Genomic DNA, 13,830 nt, shown 5'->3' on the forward strand with positions numbered 1-13,830 from the left:
CAAAGGATGCCACCTTTTCTCATATGCTTTCAAAGAAAGGTTCTTGCTCCCCTCCTCACCTTGGCCTTGAGAGAGAAACTTTGGATTTGAATGACGGACCTGGGGAAACTGAGGCCCGGGGGTGCTGTGGCATCACCAAGGTCACTTAGCAGGTCCTACAGAGCTGGCCTCAGAGACACTGCCTTGATCCGATGCTCTCTGGAGGGGCAGGGGCCCATCTTGCTCTCTAGACCTCTGGTCCAATCTGGGGTGGCCCCCCACCCCAGTGCCCCCTTTCCTCATCCCTGAGAGTGGAGGGAGTTACAACTTCTGCGTGGGTCCCCAGGGTGTCATGGGTGTGAACATTGCAGGGATCAGAATTGTCTGGGGACAGGAGAAATTTGCTTATGAAAAACGCTCATCTGAGCAGAGGGGGCTGTGGGCCTCTGCTATCCCATGGGTTCAGGGAGAGAATGAGAGCTGGCTTCCGGGAGAGGAAGGCCCGAGGGGCAGCCCAGTTCTGGCCTCCAGTCTCGTGTACCAGCCTTGATGAAAGCCATGTGGAAGTTCCCAGGCTGCTGTGGGAAGGACAAGCAGATTGACTTTCTCCTTTAATGGCCTGGGTCTCACTGGAGAAGAGGCCGGGAGCGAGCTCGCCTTCTCTTAGCATCACCATCTCTGGTACCTCACCTTATCCTTGCTCTCTCCTAACTCCTGTCCCAGAAGAAATGGACTACATCAGATCTGTTGCCCTTGGAGGTGAACTTTTCCTGAATTCACCTTGTCCTCCTTCTCCCTGGGGCAGATGCCTTTCTCTGGAGGGAAACTGAGGCAGGGAGAGAGGGATATTTTATTTTAGAGCTGGAGCCAGCCAGCATCATTGGGCAGGTGAGGAAACTGGTTCAGAGCATGCAGCAAGTTGCTTCAGGCCTCATACCTACACACAGGTCTCCTGACTCCCCGGCCCACCACAGGGCAGACTGGACGAGGCCCCTTCCTCTCTCTTCCTCTCCGCTCACAGCCTCCAGCCCTGTGAAGGGGAGGCTGTGAGGGCCTCTGGTGGGTGGAGGTGGGTGTCAGTGATAGGGGACAGCTCCAGGATTTTCTCCTCCCTTAAGATATGTTTTCAAGTTACTTGGGAAAGAAGTAACTTGAAGAGGGGAGCCAAAGTCACTTGGTTACTTTCCCGTCGTGCCCCCATGGGGGACACACAATTTCTGTGGGCCTCTCAGAGCCAGGAGCAGCTCTCCCTCCTGCACTGGTGCTGGCAGCTGTGATCACAGCCGAGAGGGGGCCCACGGGCAGAGGGAATTCAGTTATCTGTCAGCATCACAGGATGGGGGTTCTACCCAGCCCGTTATTCCGAGTGAAAGGAAGTTAACTGTGTGCCTGGTGCAGGAGTTGCTGCTTTCAGACACACCCTCTGAGCACAGAGCCCCCGAAGCTGGCCCTGGTGATTCCGCGGCATGCCTTGGGCTGCATGATGACCACCAGTGACCCCTGGGGGGTGACCTGTGGGAGGGGATGGGGCTCCCAGTAAACTGGATCAGAACTAGCTACCCATGGGGAGACAGTACAATGCCAGAGGGAGGAGAGGACCCACTGTGTGTCCAGCTCCTCTGCTGGGGTGCCACAAGGGTCCCTTCCAGCCCTTCTCCTGGAGGAAGGCCACTGCCCCACGGTCCTGGGAAGCTGATGGTCTGTCCCTCCTGACTGGCAGAGGCAGAGTCAGGCCTCAGAGAGGCCCCCGGACCATGGAGGAGACCCACTTGGAGAGCAGAGCCCCTGGTTCTGGACTGGAGCCCCTGTAGGCTGGCACTCTGCCCTCAGTGTCCCTACCTGACAGCTGGGCATGAAAACACCTCCCCAGATGGGAAGGAGGGCTTTGGAAACACGGCAAGTGTTTATTACAGATGAGAAGTGTTTTTCCTGGAGATTCTGGTCTAAACTGAAGCCATCTGTTCCCCCTTGACGGGGGAAGTGTGGCTCTTCCCTCTACAGGGATACCCTCACACCCCATGGCCAGTCTAGGGCACCCTCCTAGGTTTGGTGGCAGGCTGTCCCTCCCCAACCCACTTCAAGGTGTGTTTTGGCCCTCGAGGACCTCCTTTCCCCGCTCCTTGGCTGCCTGTGATATTTAACAGGATTTCTACGCCATAAAATGCTGGTGACTAGCGGCCCAGTGGACCTTCCTGCAGACCTGTATCCTCCCCACTGACTCTCGAATCCCGTGGACTCTCTCTTCTGGTTCTTCCTGGGAAGGAGCTGGTGGGAGAACCATAGAGATAATGGGCATAAAGTGCTGGGAGCTCTTTGCACAGAGTGTCCAGGGTGCGGGGAGTCGGCAGGGCATTCAGGGCGGTGGGCAGGCTTGCTCTGAAAAAGGCTGTGATGAAAGTGCTTAGGGGAAGTGCTCAGCTTTGAGTGAGATCAGAGCTTTTAGTGCCCTGCTCTGCCTGAGGTGGGGCCCGGTGTTGTCTTCTCTTCCCTCTCCTGGGAGAGCGGTGGGTTTTGCAGCTCACTACACATCAGCATGGGTGGTCTAAGCCAGACTCCTTGTTCTTGCCCGTGAGTTTGCTGGTGCAACTCGTGCAAAATAGTGTTACAGGGGGAGCTGGGATGAGAACCTGGGGCCACTGAAGTGAGAACGTGGGCAGCTCATGAGGCATGATGTGTCCTTGTTCTAGATCTGTCTGGATTGCTCTGGGCTGACGAAGCGTGGCTCTTTAGAAGAGCACCTGTGGCCAGAACTCCACATCATGTGTTTCTAGGGCAGAGTATGCACCCAGACTGCCATATTCCTTCTCATCACCCCTGTGGCTGGTACTGAAATATGAAGAGGCAGGGTGAGAGGGGAGGGTGTGCCCCATTGTCCCCTCCTGGTGGTTAGTAATGTTCCATAGGGACCTGAAGCACAGACCTGCTTAGGAAAGCAGGACTAGGACCCAAGTGTCCTGGGCACCCCCTTCTTCCTTTCCCACCCTTCACTTTGCTGTTCGCACAAGCACCATCAAGACGAAATTGGAAGAGCTGGCTGGGGTGGCTCAGATCCGGCACAGCTCTGTGCCTGCAGGCCCTCGTTTGTGCCAAGTCAGGGTCTCGGGTGTCCTCAGAGGATCAGAGGCAGAGGGACCAGGCCACCTTCTGGTGGAAAGCCAAGCCTTCCCTCCCCATCTGGCCATCAGGCCACTGAGTAGCCTTGCCAAGGAAGGTGGCCCTGGAGACAGGGGGTGTCTTCTCCTCACTCTGGCTGAGTCTTCTCAGAATTACCTGGTCAGAGGGTCACTGGCCTCAGGCCACAGGGTCCTGGCAAAAGAGCAAGGCATCCTGAGATCTTTGGAGATACAGATGAACGAGATGGACCTGTGGCCAACTGGCGGGGGATACGGCTGTTGTTGGGTGTTTGATGTGGAGGCCTCATCACCTCGGGTGACTGAGTGGCAGGGATTTGGTCATAGGCTGGAAACGCCACAGGGGCAGCTGGACACTCACCCCAGGCCCTGTGGGAGAACCAACTGTGCTTTGATCGGGGTGTGGGAGCATGGAGGACGCAGCACACACAGACACACTGCCTGGGGGACACGTGGGAGCTGGGTTCCCACCTGCTTCGTTACCCGCTGATTCACCTCCTTGAGTCTTCTGTTCCTGACACGGTGAAATAATCCCCAGGCCTAGGGCCATTGTGAGGATGAGTGGGAGGAAGCGGAAAGGTGGCCAGCGTGTGATTGGTGACTGGCAGCTCCCTTCATTCTGTTTGCTCGCCCCTTTACCTGCTCGGTGGTGGGCTGTCCAGGGGTCTTTGGGCTAGCTGGCCACGCTTTGGTGGCAGTGGCTGACCAACAATGTTGATTGCTCCAGGCACTGTTTGAACCAAGCTGTTCTCTTCAAAGGAGCTTCAGGTACTTGAGGACCTGGCAAAGGGGGAGGTCTTCTGAGAACTAGAGGGAGTGTGTGTGTGTGTGTGTGTGTGTGGCAGGTGTGGGGCAGTGGTCTGTCCTTCAGTACAGCAAACGAGCTGTTGTTGGGCCGGGGACCCGTGCTAGGCTGGGACCTTGTGTGCCCAGGCCTGCGAACTGGCTTGGAAGAGACCTTCTTGGGCACCAGAACAACGGCCTGAACAGCCTCCTTGGCCTGGGATCCTGGTGCCGCTTAGCAACTTTGCCCTCCTTGTCATTACTTTCTAATCCTCTGCACACCCCAGGATGGGGGCAGAGCGGGTGTGAGATGCCCACTTGATAGATGAGAATGCTGAGGCCCGGAGAGGTTGTAATAGCCACACCCACACCCACACAGGCGCAGGACCCGAACTGGCCCTCAGCCGGTCCAATTCCAGTGGCATGTCCCTCCTCCCTGGAGCACAGCTGACCCAGCCTCAGCTTACCTGCTGTTGCCACTGCTCGTGGTTTTGCTGAAGTTGCTTAAGACAAAAGGCCATGGAAGGGAAGGTCGTGCATTTCTCCCCTTCCCCTCCACTCTGGGCAGGGTGCCCAGAGCTGGGTTCTGCTGAAGGACAGCAGGGAAGACGAGAGCATAGGATTGCCACCCCACTCCCACCCCACGCCCGGGACACACTGAAGGCGAGTTCAGGGGCTGAGCCGAGGGGTGGGGAGGAGAGGCAGTGCAGCCAGGCCGTGGCTCCACACTTATGGAGGGGGGTCCTCTGGGCCCTGGCCAGGCACCTGCAGGCAGGTAGCTGGGATGGAGGGGACAGGAAGTGATGTGCAAGCGCCTGGCCCAGGCTCAGAGCTGCAGAGTGGAGGTCGGGGGAGAAATGCCTGAGTCTCAGTCTCTCCTGCAGGTCTGAGAGACCGAGTCTCAGTCTCTCCTGCAGGTCTGGGGAGGGAACCCAGGCCAGCTGGCCCTGAGCTTTTCTCGGAGACAGAGGAGGGAAAGAGACGGGAGGAGCAGGCTGCCTGACCTAGGCCTTATTCCAGGGGCTGGGTATCCCAGCTACCTACCTGCTTATCAGATGCGTCATCTTTGAGCCCAGCTCTGACCTGGTCACTTCTCACTGGCTCCCCAGAGCCTGCCATTGAAGACTCATCTGGAATTAAGCCCAGACTACCTTTTCCAGCCTACCTGCCTGCTGCCATTGCCCTTCCCTCACACTCTGCTCCGGCTCAGAGGCTCTTCCTATGTGGAACGGGGGATATATCAGATCACCCTGAGGTTTTAACAAAATACCCACACCCGGCTTTTCTACCCTGCTTATCTGCTGCTCAGCTAAGAACTGCTATTCTGGCGAATCCAATGTACCCTGGACTGTCCGAGCCACCTCCTCCTCCCAGCCCAGTCTTTGTCCTCATCCCCATCCTCATCTGCTCAGAGTCTCCCTGCCCTTCAAAGCCCAACTTGAATGCCACCTCCTCCATGAAGCCTTCCCTGGATCCCAGCCACAGGAGGTCTCATAGCCTTTAACACACTTGTCCCATTTGATTCTGTCTCTTCTGCTAGACAGTGAGCTCATCCTTTCATTTATCAAGTGCCAGTCACACACACGCCCTCGGTAATTCATGGGGAAGGGGCAGATGGGCAAGTCAATGGATAATGACAGCAGCTTCAGAAATGCTGCAGTTATGGCGGTACAGAGCGCCAGGGGACATTTTGGCAGTTAAAGCCGAACATGTACATCCTTTGTGACCAACAGTTTCACGTCTCAGTGTACAATTACCTAGAGAAACTCATACATGGGCGGGAGGAGACAGTCCCAAGGATGTCCAGGGCAGCCATCTTTAAAACCCAGCAAAGAAGGCTCAACCTCAATATCCACAGTAATGGAGTAGACAATTGAAAATGCAATGTTATGCAGCAGTAAAATAGGTAGAACTAGGGGGCCAGCTCCGTGGCATAGCGGTTAAGTTCACATGCTCCGCTTAGGCAGCCTGGGGTTCACAGACGCGGATCCTGGGTGCCGACCTATGCACTGCTTATCAAGCCATGCTGTGGCGGCGTCCCATATAAAGTAGAGGAAGATGGGCACGGGTGTTAGCCCAGAGCCAGTCTTCCTCAGTAAAAAGAGGAGGATTGGCATCAGATGTTAGCTCAGGGCTGATCTTCCTCACAAAAAACAAACGAACAAAAATATGTAGAATTGGGAAATTTTGTATTATGTAAATTATACTTCACTGAAGCTAATATATATATACACACATATTCTGTATTAACGTGAATAAATCTCAAAAAACAATATTGCAAAAAAGGGAAATTGCAGAATAATACCATTAAGGAGCATTTAATTTTGATAAAAATCACACTACAATGTTATCTATGATTTATGGATACAGACATGTTGCAATACCTACCAAGTTCATGCTTGTGGGGTCTTTGGAGAGGGAGAGAAGGCACTGAGATGGAAAAGGGAAAAGGAAGGACTTCTAATTTGTCAGTAACATTTGTTTCGACAGAAAAGATCTGAAGCAAAAATGACAGAATGTTAATATTTGTTCATTCTGTTGATTTTATACTTTTTAAACTTTTGTGTTTAAAGTTTTTTAAAATTAAAAAAAAGTAATCTGGGATGTCAGAGGAAAGGTCCGACTTTTCTCAGGGAAGTCAGGAAAGGTTCCAAGAGGAAGTGACAGCTGGGTGTTGAAGGAAGGGTGGGAGTTGGAGGTTTAACTGAGTGTGGGGGAGATGTGGGGTATGAGAGGCCAGGGAATATGTGGGCCGGCTCCTTGCACTTCTTAAATGTTTGTTGAATGACTTGTGTTTGTCAGGCTGCCCCTCCCGTGCTCTCTTCCTCATCCCTGATTCCAGCTCCTCTATTTCTGGGCTGTGTACATGGTAAATAGGGTGCTGGAAAAAAATCAGGTGTCATCTGATGATTTTTTAAATCTAGATAATCCAATGGGGATTGAGGAAGGAATGAGCCAAATATATAAAATTGAATGTTAAAATGAGGAAATAGCCGCTGATACAGAGAAAATAGAAAGAATTCTTAGAAGATACTGAGCTCAGCCACTTGCAAGTTCAGTTGAAAACCAGCTGAAAATGATAGTTTTCTGAGAAAATATAAATCATCAGTCTGACCGTAAAAGAACTAGAAAACAACAGAGCAGTAATCGTGGAAGAAACTGAGTTTTCATAAAACTCCACTCTAAAATAACCAGGTTTAAACAGCTTTTAACTTCTATCAAACCTTGAAGGAAGAGATAATTCCAATATTATTTAAATTGCACCAACTGTATCAGATCATAGAGAAGGAAAGATTCCAAATTATTCTGTGAAGCCAGCACAACACTGACAAAGATAGCACAAAAGAGAGAAAAATTACTAAAAAAAACTCATTTATGAATATTGATGCACAATTCATAAATTAATAGCAACAAATAGAATCACACAGCATTATGTTTACAAAATGAATACACCACAAGCAAGTGGGGCTATATCCCAGAAATTTAGATTCAATATTAGCAGAACTATTCATATAATTGAACAAACTAATAGTTTAAAGCAGATGGAAAATCAAATAAACAGCTCCGTAAAAGCCAAAAATCCTAAAAGGCATTTCGTAAAATTCAACGTACGTCTCTGATTTTAACTCTTATTTAATAGGAATAGGGGGATATTGCTTAACGTGATTTTACGCACGTGCATATACGTGTATGTATGTGTGTACAGACATACATACCTACAAGGAAAAAATGACCATCATGACCTTCATTCTTTCACACTTCTCTGGAAGTACAAGCCAATACAAATTTTGAAAATAGAAGTTGTAAAGGGAGGCCAATTTGTCAATTAAAATTATAGATATAAGATTGACCTCCTGGAGAAAAAAAGAACAAGATAATCCACAAAAAAACTATTAGAAATAATGAAAGAATATACTAAGGTGACTGGTAATAAATATTAAAAACCAAAATGTAGGGCTGGCCCCGTGGCTTAGCGGTTAAGTGTGCGCGGTCTGCTACTGGCGGCCCGGGTTCGGATCCCGGGTGCGCACCAACGCACCACTTCTCCGGCCATGCTGAGGCCGCGTCCCACATATAGCAACTAGAAGGATGTGCAACTATGATGTACAACTATCTACTGGGGCTTTGGGGGAAAAAGGAAAAAAAACCAAAATGTATAGCTTTTCTATATATAAACTTTAATCTCTTTTAAAATGTAATGGAAGGGAACATTTACAATATCAGTAAAATTGCTGAACATAACTAGACGTGAGTCTCACCAGAGGAGACAAGGACAGGTCTTATTACTGCTGTTCACACCTGGTTCCCAGCCCTCAGAACAGGGCCTGACACATAATAGTAGGTATTTGTCGAATGGTGGAACTGGTTCACAGGTCAACGGAACAGAAGAGTGTATCTAGACAGTGGTGATCAGAGTAATCACCAACATATTGTAGTTCCTATGTGCCAGGCACTGTTCTACGCCCCTCACCTGTAGCCCATCCTGTGATCTATCCTGGAGAATATTTACTGTGCACTTGAGAAGATTGTATACTCTGCTGCAGTTGGGTGGAAGGTTCTGTATATGTCTGTTGGGTCCAATTGGTCTGTAGCGTTGAATAGCTTCAAGCTGTCTGTTTCCTTGTTGATCTTCTGTCTGGTTGTTCTACCCGTTATTGAATGTAGTTTATTGAAATCTCCCACTGTTATTGTGTTACTGTTTCTCCCTTCAATTCTGTCAATGTTTGCTTCGTATATTTGGGTGCTCTGCTGTTAGGTGCATATATATTTATAATTGTTATATCTTCCTGGAGAATTGACCTTTTTAACATTAGATAATGTGCTTCTTTGTCTCTTGTGGCAGTTTTTGGCTTATATATTGTCTGAAATAAGTATGGCGATCCCTGCTCCCTTTTGCTTACCATTTGCATGGAAAATCTTTTTCCATCCTTTCCCTGCAGCCTATGTGCGTCTTTACAGCTGAGTCTCTTGTAGACAGCACATAGTCACATCTTTCTACACCCTTTACCTGAAATAACTCATTTAATCCTCACGGTAACCCTATCAGATGGTGCCATTGTTATCCCCATTTTTAGATGAGGAAACTGAGGCACAGGAAGGTTAGGTAACTTCTAGACCCGAGGAAGCTGGGATTTGAATCAGCGTTTGACTCAGAGTGCATGCTCTTTGCATCCATCCTACTATCTAGTTAAATTGAGATTTTGAATCTAGAGGGAGGGCAGTGGTGAGGGAAGGAAATGGATTATTCAGACATGCCTTTGGGACAACTATCTAGGCCTTTGGGGAAAAAATAAAGCTGGGCCATATCACACTCCTTCCACCAAAATAAATCCCTAGAAGAAAAGGTTAAAAAGAAGGAAAGATAAAAAAGAAGTAAATATTAAAAAGAAAGAAAGAAAACTCTAACAGTACCAGTGAAAAACACAGGCAAGTATTTTTAGGATCCTCTAGTAGGAAATACTTTTTTTTTTTTTTTTTAAGAAGATGGCCTGGCCTGAAACCATCCTCTCTTTTCTTTTCTTTTCTTTTTTTTTTTTTTTGTGAGGAAGATCAGCCCTGAGCTAACATCCATGCTAATCCTCCTCTTTTTGCTGAGAAAGACCAGCTCTGAGCTAACATCTATTGCCAGTCCTCCTCCTTTTTTTTTTTTTTTGTTTCCCCAAAGCCCCAGTAGATAGTTCTATGTCACAGCTGCACATCCTTCTAGTTGCTGTATGTGGGACGCGGCCTCAGCATGGCCGGAGAAGCGGTGCGTGGGTGCGCGCCCGGGATCCGAACCCGGGCCGCCAGTAGCGGAGCGCGCGCACTTAACCGCTAAGCCACGGGGCTGGCCCAGGAAATACTTTTGACTACAGAAAAATCTGAAATTCCTGTAAGCAAAAGATGCCATAAAAAAAGTAAAAAAGAGACAAATGAGAATTTGCAATACACGTGACAAAAAGTTAACTGCCTTCACTTAGAAAAACCTCTTAAAAATCAATAAGATAGAAAAGACATAAACAGGTCACAGAAAAAAAAATAAAAGGCCAATCAATCAATAAACATGAAAATAATGTCTGCCCTTTCTGGTAATTAGAGAATTACACAAGATATCATTTTTCAACTCTCATTTGGGCAAAGTTTAGAAATTTGATAATGCACAGTGTTGTCAAGGGTGGAGGGCACCAGGCACTCGTATCCGCGGCTGGGCAGTGCAAACTGGTTCATCCTCTTCAGAGGACAATTTTGCACTATCAGAATTCAGACCCAGATCCAGATCCACCTAACCTTCGACTCCTTACCCCTAGGGACTTCTCCTACAGCGAACCTCACACACACGCACGAAGATATATAACCAGAGATGTTCATTGCTGCTTTGTTTGTGCAGCAAAAATGTAGAAACAACCTAACCATCCATCAACAAGGATACAGTCACATAAATTATAGTGCATTTTTCAGTGGAACACTAACTATGAGCTGCTACAAGAATAAAGGATTGTGTTGGTATGTGTAGATGTGTGATGTATATTAACTAATAAAACAAAGAGTATCGGGAATATGTTCCTGATTGGGTTTAAAATAAAGATGCAGGCATAGATATATATTTGTCAATATTTATGGAAAAATTCTTGAAGGACACAAACAGGAAACTTGACAGTGTTCATGTCTGGGAGCGGAACAGAGGTCTGGGATAGCAGGGAGAATTTTCATTGTGTATTATTTTGAATGATTTGATTTTTTTTCCCCATAAGTACGTTATTTTCAGAATTCAAAAAGAATATTTAAGAAGAAACCAATTATAAAGGGAGAATACTATTTAAAATGCCTCACCCTGAAGTTTCTTTTTAAATTCGTTTCTCAGTGGGTCCACCTCTTCTTACGTTCATAATTTGACATCTGCAAGGGCCCAAGAGATCGTTCCAATCTTTGTTTTGTCCATGAGGAAAATGAGACCTAGAGAGGTTTCAGCAAGCTTCCTGGGGTCCCCTGGCCAGTCTGTCTGCAGAAACTGGGCTCCTATGATGCTGCTTTCAGGAAAGGGACCGATGACCCCTCTATGCATGATCAAAGCTTCATCCTTGGACTTCTTGGCCCTTCCCAGCCCGTAGTCCAGCGAGTCTTATTTCCTGTGCACCCACGTGGGGAACCAGTTAAAATGCAGATTCCCTGGCACCTTCCTGGAGATTCTGATTCAGTTGGCTAGGGTAGGGCCCTTAAACCTGCATTTTAGCAAGCCCTCCTCCCCCCGAGATGAGTCTGAAGTCCTACCTGACGTCACCTGATGGTTATGGCCATCTCTGATCTTCCCAGCTCAGCCCTGCTGACAGCATCTGTGTATCTAGGCTGAAGCCCCCCACCCCAGGGAGGAAAGTGAGGTGCTCCGGCTCACCAGAGGGAAGAGGCAGAGCAGACCTAGGTGCGTGGACTCCCAGTGCAGTGTTCTGTCTACGGTCTCCCTCCCCTGGGGCCCCTGCTCTGCTGACATGAAGGGTGGCTCCCGGGTTGAGCCACTCCAGGGGTGCGCAGCTGGATGTGGAGGTGGTGGGCAGACTGGGGGTCACGGCTGCATCTGGGGTGCCCCTCCCCGCATCAGAGCTCCCGAGGCCTTGTGGGAAGATGCTGACAAGCGTGTTGGACGTAGGAGGGGCCTGGCCTGCTTGGGCTGGGGGAGGAGCCACGGGGAGGCTAGGGGAGGACGGAAATCCATGCCCACCTGCACTGAGAGTGCTTCCTTGTCTGTGCCATAGAGCCTTGGAGGAGCCACCTTCGTGGTCAGGAATCGAGTGGGGACGCGGCTGGGCCACCCAGAAGCACCTGAGGACTGATCAAGAGGAGGGAGGGCCCCTGACGGCCCATCTGCCTGAGCCCCAAACCCCAGCCCAGGTGGGTGCTCGCTCTTGCCATCATCCACCCAGCAGCGCTAAGCCCCTAGCACCAGCTCCTCCCTCAAGCCTAGGAAATGTGGCCACACCACTGCCCTTGGCCTGTGCTCCTCCCTGACCCCTCCTAAACCCACGACCTGACAGGAGGGGGCAGGAAGGGCCCAGTGCCCTCTCCAAAGGGCACTGTCCCAGGTGACCCTGGCTCCTGAGGCCTGGGAAGCGGGCCGAATACTCTCTGGCTCTGGTTAGGATGCCCCTCCCCACAGAAATACCGCAGGCTGGGCTGCCAGCTGGGCTCCTGAGTGGCTCTTGCCAGCTGACCCCGGTTTGGGACAGGCCTGGGACCCAGCCAGACACGGCTCTTCCAAGAGTCCCCTGCCTCTCGACACTTCTTCCTCGGGAAAGGATCACGACAGATAGTGTCTTCATAGACTGTCAGAGCTGGAAGGGACCTTAGTAAGATAGCCCACCCTCAATCTCTTTTTACTTCTCCAGCATTGCTTATATCAATAGTGTTTCAAATCTTGTGGCTGAGCATCTCGGAGGAATCAGGTGTAATCTCGTCAGTGCAGCACGGAAGCCCCTGGGTCTCAGGCAGCCCTTCCTGGGTTCAGCTGCCTCCTCGGATTTGTTGGGGAACTGGCTGCTCCTGTGCACGGAAAAACGAGAACAGTGCCAGGCAGTGGTAGCAGAGGCCAGCTGTGTAAGGAGGGCCTCCACCTGCCTCTGCCCCGGCTCCTCTCCTCTCCTTCCACCTACCCGGTGACTCCTAGCAGCTCATCCCCTTTGTGAAAGGGACACCGGTGGTGATCAGACGGCCAAAGCTAGAGGGTGTTAAAGCCGGGTTAGCATCCAAGTGAGGCTTTCCTCCCTATTTAGGTAAGTAAATATGTTATTAAATAAAATCAAGAAAGGGTCAGATAGTCGAGGGCAGCTATAACTGTGATAAGATTTCTCTATTTGAGAGTGTCTCTAAAATCTCTTTTCCGTGAAGAGAGTTATCCTGTATGGGCTGTGGGCCAGGAACATGGCGGTTGTTGCTAATGTCCGTAAAAGTCGTCTTAGATGTGGTTCTTTTCTGTGCAGATCAGAGTGCTTGATGTTCACATCTCCCTTACATTTCCTGGTCCGGCCTTGTGAGAGCCCTCCAGGGCCAGGCGTCTTAGCCACAGGCAGTATTTCACTTCTGTCCCTCCGGCCATGCCCACTGCCCCAGCTGTGCGGACTCTTGTTCCTCCAGTATGATTACTGTGAGAGGCAGCATCGAATAGTGGTAAAGAACTCAGGCTCGAGAGTTGAGCTCAGATAAGTTCAATTCCCAGCTCCGCCGCCTACTAGCCTTGTAATCTCTATGTACATCAGTCTTTTCGTCTGTAAAACGGGATAACAACAGTACCGTAGGGTTACAGATCGAAGTTAATAACCATAAAGCACTGGAAACATCTAGCACTCAGGAAGTGCTTAACGCACATTAGCTCTGATCATTATAAAAGCTTGTTCTCCCCCAGCCACGCTCTGCTGCCTGACTCACCTCCCTAAAGCACAGTGCCATCGTCTCACTACCCTGCTCTAAAGTCGTCCATGGCTCCCTGTTTTCTATTTAGTGATTATGCTCCAACCTGCTCTTAAAGAGCCTCAAAGACAGAAACTCGATCGTTTTCCTTCCATGTAACCAGGAATTTGTAATGTTTGCTGAGAGAGAGGGCTTCCATCTTCCAGGTGGTTGAACTACCTGGAACTACCTGTCCTAAGGAACAGAGGTGCAGGCGCCTACAGCCCCACAGCTGGGGTTTGCTCCGAGCTCCTCTGCCTCCCCAGCCGCGGCCCGGCCCTGAGCCGCCGTGGATGTGGGGCTGGCTCTGCCCACAGGTGTAGGTGTGGTTTCCCTGGGTTCGGCTGGGGATCAGATGCAGGGAGCCCTATTTTTAACTCCGGGCCTCATGGTGCACATCAGAGGGAGGAGGGGACGCCGGGCCACAGGCCAGAGCAGGCAGTGACCACAGTGATAATTCGCACTCTCCAAGGAGTTCAGGCCAGGCGGCAGACGTAACATCGTTGTCCTCATTCGTCACTGG

General features: G+C 50.0%; 1 protein-coding gene across 4 annotated transcripts in view; it reads left to right on the forward strand.

Moving 5' to 3' along the window:
• Nucleotides 1-11,624: 11,624 nt before the first annotated feature.
• Nucleotides 11,625-13,830, forward strand: part of TMEM63C (transmembrane protein 63C) — a 57,852-nt gene continuing 55,646 nt past the window's right edge. For all 4 annotated transcript variants that reach the window (XM_058567429.1, XM_058567432.1, XM_058567430.1 and 1 more), the window contains exon 1: nt 11,625-11,756. The gene's annotated coding sequence lies outside the window, so the exon portion shown is untranslated. The remainder of the gene's footprint in view (nt 11,757-13,830) is intronic.

Source organism: Diceros bicornis, chromosome 24, assembly GCF_020826845.1.
Source record: "Diceros bicornis minor isolate mBicDic1 chromosome 24, mDicBic1.mat.cur, whole genome shotgun sequence".
NCBI classification, from domain to species: Eukaryota; Metazoa; Chordata; class Mammalia; order Perissodactyla; family Rhinocerotidae; genus Diceros; species Diceros bicornis.